This window comes from Pongo abelii, chromosome 3 (assembly GCF_028885655.2).
Source record: "Pongo abelii isolate AG06213 chromosome 3, NHGRI_mPonAbe1-v2.0_pri, whole genome shotgun sequence".
NCBI lineage: Eukaryota > Metazoa > Chordata > Mammalia > Primates > Hominidae > Pongo > Pongo abelii.
This window is the reverse complement of record NC_071988.2, coordinates 175,531,904-175,539,940: the sequence shown is the minus strand read 5'-3', so window position 1 is coordinate 175,539,940 and position 8,037 is coordinate 175,531,904. Positions and strand designations below refer to the sequence as shown.

Here is an 8,037-nt window from a genome sequence, read left to right as displayed (position 1 = left end):
TCCTCCAGGTTAGGGATCCTAAGGGGTCGCTGCCTTCCTGGGTCTCTGGCCTGGCCCTTAGGGCACACAGTCATCAAGAAGTGCTGGGGGGAAGTGAGCTCTTTATTTAGACATAGCTCTGCTGAGTGGAAAGTGGGCACTGGCCCCATTAATGCTTGCTCACTGCCAAGGCTCAGCTCTGCAGGCTGCCACTGCAGGTCTCTAGCATAGCTCCCAGGGTCCTTAAAAGTCATCATCATCACAGATGTCAAAGTACATATCGAAAGCCTCTCTGTTGCAGTTTCCATCAGGAGTGAAGACATATTTGTGGAAGGTCCCATCTACGCAGATGGCAATGACAGAGTTGACTTTCTTGGAAGTATTGCGACCGAAAGCGCAGATGCAAGCTGACTCAGCAGGCACAGTGAAGCTTGCCAGGCTCCACTGAGAGTCCACGTACTGCCCAATCACAGGCCCCACCTTGCCCACGGAGCCAGCGCGGAGCAGCGGTTAAGGCAGGTATCCTTGAGAGCAAAGATATGGATGGTGCCCTTATCACTGGAAGCTCAGAGGAAGGAGGAGTCGTGGCTAAAGTTAATGCAGTAGAGGATGGCAGGGTCAGTGCCTCGGCACAGCTCCACCAGTTTCTCTTTGAGTCGTGTGTCAAAGAGGCGAATAAGGGTACCCTTCTGGGAGGCTGAGGCCACTACAGTGCCTGGCTGGTTTAGAGACACACAGGTTATGTCACTCTGATGTGCATTGATGGTGAATGGAGCAGACAAGATGCCAGGCTTTGTGCTCGCCAGGTCCACAAGTTGCAGACTCCCACACTTGTGTCCCGGGAACACTAACAGTTGCTTCTCCAGGCTGGAGCAGAGGTCACAGAGCCTGTTGGGGTTGACCCAGGTATCAAACTCAAACAGCTTTCGAGGATTGTCTGGGAAGGAGTATACATAGATGCGGTTCTTCAGCACGGTCACGATCTTGTCATGGCGCATGCACACAGAAAGCACTGGCTTGGTGAAGGTGAACTCCAGCACCAGCCTCTCCTTGGAGTCCTTGCCCTCCCGGGCATCATCCCAGATCAGCACTGAGATCTCTGAGAACTTGGGGCTACTACCACCGCCCACCAAGGCCAGAAGGTTGCAGCGGTGCAGCATCTCCACCAAGCCCATGCTGCCACCTGCTCGTGGTCCAGATGCCCCTTCTCCATCAAGGGCTCCACGTTGTAGATGCGCACACCTGTCTCCATGGCGCAGCAAAAGCAGCTTTGGTCTTGGTTGAAATGCAGGCTGGTCACTCCTCGAAGTGGCTGTTGAGTCAAGGTCCAGGATTGTTCCCCCTGGGATCGTGCTCCAGCTTCCTGCCGCCTTCACCAGCCTGACCTCCACGTGTCCCCGATCCAGGCCCCAGCTGTCGGTGCCGCCTGCCAGTACCTAATGTTTGTAAGTGCTAGATGTGAGTTCGTTGGTAAGTAGAGCCAAATGAATAAGTATGTTTGTTTTATAAAAAACGAATCTGGTGATAGGGTCTGGGGAAAGAGCAGCAAGTGCCATGTCTGGCTGCAAAGGTGGCAAGAAGAGACCAAGAAACAGGCCAAAGAGGTGGAGGAGGAAGACAGGCTTCCAAGCAGAAGCAAAAAGAGGAGCAGAAGAAACTTGAGGAGCTAAAAGCAAAGGACGCAGGGAAGGGACTCCTGGCCACAAGTGGAATTAAGAAATCTGGCAAAAAGTATTATCCTAAGCAAATTAATGCATAGACTGAAAACCAAATACCATGTGTTCTCACTTATAAGTGGGAGCTAAACTTTGTACTCATGGCCATAAAGATGGCAATGATAGAAACTGGGGATACTAGAGCGGGCAGGAAGGAGGTTAAGGGTTGAAAAACGAAATATTGAGTAGTATGTTCAGTACCTGAGTGATGAGATTATTTGTAACACAAACCTCAACACCACACAATATATCCAGGTAACAAACCCGCTCATGTGCCCCCGAATCTATAATAAGAGTTGAAAATAAATAAATAAGAAACCTGAGGGAAAAAAAAAAAAGCTGTTCCTTGTGACTGAGGCGATGATGACCCTTGATTCCATTGCTATTTAAACCTCTGCATTTCCTGCCATAACATCTTTTGCCACCTATAGTTAGAATGAACTGTTGTCTTGCAGCCTGCTGTACATGTAAGAATAAACTTTTGTTTAAAAAAATAACAAAAAAGAAGAATCGAGTGGAGAAACAAAGCTGCCTGTCTATACAACAGATATGCAAAAACATTAGGCATATGAATCCTAATTATAATGATAGCTTGACAAAAGTACATAATTATGTGGTGAACGACATGAAAGAGAGGAGTTATATGTCAGTTGACTGAGGAACTTTTAGACACTACAGAGTTACTAAGGAAACTACAGAGTTTCAAAGCTGTATTGGCAAAGAATAAAAATTGTAAGAGAAAATCAAACACTATGAAAATTTTCCTCCACCTTTTATTTTTTTAATTTACTTTTTCTTTTTTTTTTTTTTTTTTTGAGACAGAGTCTTGCTCTTTCACCCAGGCTGGAGTGCAGTGGTGCAATCTTGGCTCACTGCAACCTCCACCTCCCAGATTCAAGCAATTCTCCTGCCTCCCTAGTAGCTGAGATTACAGGTGTGCACAACCATGCCAGGCTAATTTTTGTACTTTTTTTTTTTTTTTTAGTAAAGACAGAATTTCACCATGTTGGCCAGGCTGGTCTTGAACTCCTGACCTCAAGTGATCTGCCTGCCTTGGCCTCCCAAATTGCTGGGATTACAGGCATGAGCCACCATACCTAGCTGACCTTTTGTTTAAAAGCATTTGTTTCTAAGATCATAATTCAATTGACAGGAAAATTACCAGGTAATGATTGCCTCTAAGAAAATCAGTCCCAGGGAGGAGCCAAGATGGCCAAATAGGAACAGCTCCAGTCCACAGCTCCCAGCGTGAGCGATGCAGAAGACAGCTGATTTCTGCATTTCCATGTGAGGTACCGGGTTCATCTCACTAGGGAGTGCCAGACAGCGGGTGCAAGACAGTAGGTGCAGTGCACCGTGCGCCAGCCGAAGCAGGGCGAGGCATTGCCTCACTCAGGAAGTGCAAGGGGTCAGGAGTTCCCTTTCCTGGTCAAGGAAAGGGGTGACAAATGGCACCTGGAAAATCGGGCCACTCCCACCCGAATACTGTGCTTTTCCGATGGGCTTAGGAAACGGCGCACCAGGAGATTATAGCCCGCACCTGGCTCGGAGGGTCCTATGCCCACAGAGTCTCGCTGATTGCTAGCACAGCAGTCTGAGATCAAACTGCAAGGCAGCAGCGAGGCTGGGGGAGGGGCGCCCGCCATTGCCCAGGCTCCCTTAGGTAAACAAAGCAGCCGGGCAGCTTGAACTGAGTGGAGCCCACCACAGCTCAAGGAGGCCTGCCTGCCTCTGTAGGCTCCACCTCTGGGGGCAGGGCACAGACAAACAAAAAGACAGCAGTAACCTCTGCAGACTTAAATGTCCCTGTCTGAGAGCTTTGAGGAGAGCAGTGGTTCTCCCAGCACGCAGCTGGAGATCTGAGAATGGGCAGACTGCCTCTTCAAATGGGTCCCTGACCCCTGACCCCCGAGCAGCCTAACTGGGAGGCACCCCCCCAGCAGGGGCAGACTGACACCTCACACGGCCGGGTACTCCTCTGAGACAAAACTTCCAGAGGAACGATCAGACAGCAGCATTCGCAGATCACGAAATTCCGTGGTTCTGCAGACACCGCTGCTGATACCCAGGAAAACAGGGTCTGGAGTGGACCTCTAGCAAACTCCAACAGACCTGCAGCTGAGGGTCCTGTCTGTTAGAAGGAAAACTAACAAACAGAAAAGACATCCACACCAAAAACCCATCTGTACATTACCATCATCAAAGACAAAAAGTAGATAAAACCACAAAGATGGGGAAAAAACAGAGCAGAAAAACTGGAAACTCTAAAAAGCAGAGCACCTCTCCTCCTCCAAAAGAACGCAGTTTCTCACCAGCAACGGAACAAAGCTGGACAGAGAATGACTTTGACGAGTTGAGAGAAGAAGGCTTCAGACGATCAAACTACTCCGAGCTACAGGAGGAAATTCAAACCAAAGGCAAAGAAGTTGAAAACTTTGAAAAAACTTTAGACGATTATATAACTAGAATAACCAATACAGAGAAGTGCTTAAAGGAGCTGATGGAGCTGAAAGCCAAGGCTCAAGAACTACGTGAAGAATGCAGAAGGCTCAGGAGCCGATGCAATCAACTGGAAGAAAGGGTATCAGTGATGGAAGATGAAATGAATGAAATGAAGCAAGAAGGGAAGTTTAGAGAAAAAAGAATAAAAAACTGAACAAAGCCTCCAAGAAATATGGGACTATGTGAAAAGACCAAATCTGCGTCTGATTGGTGTACCTGAAAGTGACGGGGAGAATGGAACCAAGTTGGAAAACACTCTGCAGGATATTATCCAGGAGAACTTACCCAATCTAGCAAGGCAGGCCAACATTCAGATTCAGGAAATACAGAGAACGCCACAAAGATACTCCTCGAGAAGAGCAACTCCAAGACACATAATTGTCAGATTCACCAAAGTTGAAATGAAGGAAAAAATGTTAAGGGCAGCCAGAGAGAAAGGTCAGGTTACCCACAAATGGAAGCCCATCAGACTAACAGCGGATCTCTTGGCAGAAACTCTACAAGCCAGAAGAGAGTAGGGGCCAATATTTAACATTCTTAAAGAAAAGAATTTTCAACCCAGAATTTAATATCCAGCCAAACTAAGCTTCATAAGTGAAGGAGAAATAAAATACTTTACAGACAAGCAAATGCTGAGAGATTTTGTCACCACCAGGCCTGCCCTAAAAGAGCTCCTGAAGGAAGCACTAAACATGGAAAGGCACAACCGGTAACAGCCGCTGCAAAATCATGCCAAAATGTAAAGACCATCGAGACTAGGAAGAAACTGCATCAACTAACGAGCAAAATAACCAGCTAACATCATAATGACAGGATCAGATTCACACATAACAATATTAACTTTAAATGTAAATGGACTAAATTCTCCAATTAAAAGACACAGACTGGCAAATTGGATAAAGTCAAGACCCATCAGTGTGCTGTATTCAGGAAACCCATCTCACGTGCAGAGACACACATAGGCTCAAAATAAAAGGATGGAGGAAGATCTACCAAGCAAATGAAAAACAAAAAAAGGCAGGGGTTGCAATCCTAGTCTCTGATAAAACAGACTTTAAACCGACAAAGATCAAAAGAGACAAAGAAGGCCATTACACAATGGTAAAGGGATCAATTCAACAAGAAGAGCTAACTATCCTAAATATATATGCACCCAATACAGGAGCACCCAGATTCATAAAGCAAGTCCTTAGCGACCTACAAAGAGACTTAGACTCCCACACAATAATAATGGGAGACTTTAACACCCCACTGTCAACATTAGACAGATCAATGAGACAGAAAGTTAACAAGGATACCCAGGAATTGAACTCAGTTCTGCACCAAGTGGACCTAATAGACATCTACAGAACTCTCCACCCCAAATCAACAGAATATACATTTTTTTCAGCACCACACCACAGCTATTCCAAAATTGACCACATAGTTGGAAGTAAAGCTCTCCTCAGCAAGTGTAAAAGAACAGAAATTATAACAAACTGTCTCTCAGACCACAGTGCAATCAAACTAGAACTCAGGATTAAGAAACTCCTCAAAACCGCTCAACTACATGGAAACTGAACAACCTGCTCCTGAATGACTACCGGGTACATAACAAAATGAAGGCAGAAATAAAGATGTTCTTTGAAACCAACGAGAACAAAGACACAACATACCAGAATCTCTGGGACACATTCAAACCAGTGTGTAGAGGGAAATTTATAGCACTAAATGCCCATAAGAGAAAACAGGAAAGATCCAAAATTGACACCCTAACATCACAATTAAAAGAACTAGAAAAGCAAGAGCAAACACTTTCAAAAGCTAGCAGAAGGCAAGAAATAACTAAAATCAGAGCAGAATTGAAGAAAATAGAGACAAAAAAAAAACGCTTCAAAAAATTAATGAATCCAGGAGCTGGTTTTTTGAAAGGATCAACAAAATTGATAGACCGCTAGTAAGACTAATAAAGAAAAAAGAGAGAATAAATAGATGCAATAAAAAATGATAAAGGGGATATCATCACTGATCCCACAAAAATACAAACTACCATCAGAGAATAATAAAAACACTTCTACGCAAATAAACTAGAAAATCTAGAAGAAATGGATAAATTCCTCGACACATACACTCTCCCAAGACTAAACCAGGAAGAAGTTGAATCTCTGAATAGACTAATAACAGGCTCTGAAATTGTGGCAATAATCAATAGCTTACCAACAAAAAGAGTCTAGGACCAGATAGATTCACAGCTGAATTCTACCAGAGGTACAAGGAGGAACTGGTACCATTCCTTCTGAAACTATTCCAATCAACAGAAAAAGAGGGAATCCTCCCTAACTCATTTTATGAGGCCAGCATCATCCTGATACCAAAGCCTGGCAGAGACACAACCAAAAAAGAGAATTTTAGACCAATATCCTTGATGAACATTGATGCAAAAATCCTGAATAAAATACTGGCAAACCGAATCCAGCAGCACATCAAAAAGCTTATCCACTATGATCAAGTGGGCTTCATCCATGGGATGCAAGGCTAGTTCAATATACGCAAATCAATAAATGTAATCCAGCATATAAACAGAACCAAAGACAAAAACCACATGATTATCTCAATAGATGCAGAAAAGGCCTTTGACAAAATTCAACAACACTTCATGCTAAAAACTCTCAATAAATTACGTATTGATGGGACGTATCTCAAAATAATAAGAGCTATCTATGACAAACCCACAGCCAATATCATACTGAATGGGCAAAAACTGGAAGCATTCCCTTTGAAAACTGGCACAAGACAGGGATGCCCTTTCTCACCACTCCTATTCAACATAGTGTTGGAAGTTCTGGCCAGGGCAGTTAGGCAGGGGGAGGAAATAAAGGGTATTCAATTAGGAAAAGAGGAAGTCAAATTGTCCCTGTTTGCAGACAACATGATTGTATATCTAGAAAACCCCATTGTCTCAGCCCAAAATCTCCTTAAGCTGATAAGCAGCTTCAGCAAAGTCTCAGGATACAAAATCAATGTGCAAAAATCACAAGCATTCTTATACACCAATAAGAGACAAACAGAGAGCCAAATCATGAGTGAACTCCCATTCACAATTGCTTCAAAGACAATAATATACTTAGGAATCCAACTTACAAGGGACGTGAAGGGCCTCTTCAAGGAGAACTACAAACCACTGCTCAATGAAATAAAAGAGGATACAAACAAACGGAAGAATATTCCATGCTCATGGGTAGGAAGAATCAATATCGTGAAAATGGCCATACTACCCAAGGTAATTTACAGATTCAATGCCATCCCCATCAAGCTACCAATGACTTTCTTCACAGAATTGGAAAAAACTACTTTAGAGTTCACATGGAACCAAAAAAGAGCCCACATTGCCAAGTCAATCCTAAGCCAAAAGAACAAAGCTGGAGGCATCACGCTACCTGACTTCAAACTATACTACAAGGCTACAGTAACAAAAACAGCATGGTACTGGTACCAAAACAGAGATATAGACCAATGGAACAGAACAGAGCCCTCAGAAATAATGCCGCATATCTACAGCTATCTGATCTTTGACAAACCTGACAAAAACAAGAAATGGGGAAAGGATTCCTTATTTAATAAATGATGCTGGGAAAACTGGCTAGCCATATGTAGAAAGCTGAAACTGGATCCCTTCCTTACACCTTATACAAAAATCAATTCAAGATGGATTAAAGACTTAAACGTTAGACCTAAAACCATAAAAACCCTAGAAGAAAACCTAGGCATTACCATTCAGGACATAGGCATGGGCAAGGACTTCATGTCTAAAACACCAAAAGCAATGGCAACAAAAGCCAAAATTGACAAATGGGATCTCATT

The 8,037-nt window shown here is 43.9% G+C and overlaps 1 pseudogene; it reads right to left on the bottom strand.

The window, feature by feature from the left end:
• Positions 1–219: 219 nt before the first annotated feature.
• On the bottom strand, positions 220–1,966 carry LOC100456115 (WD repeat domain phosphoinositide-interacting protein 4-like; annotated as a pseudogene).
• Between the last annotated feature and the right edge of the window lie 6,071 nt (positions 1,967–8,037).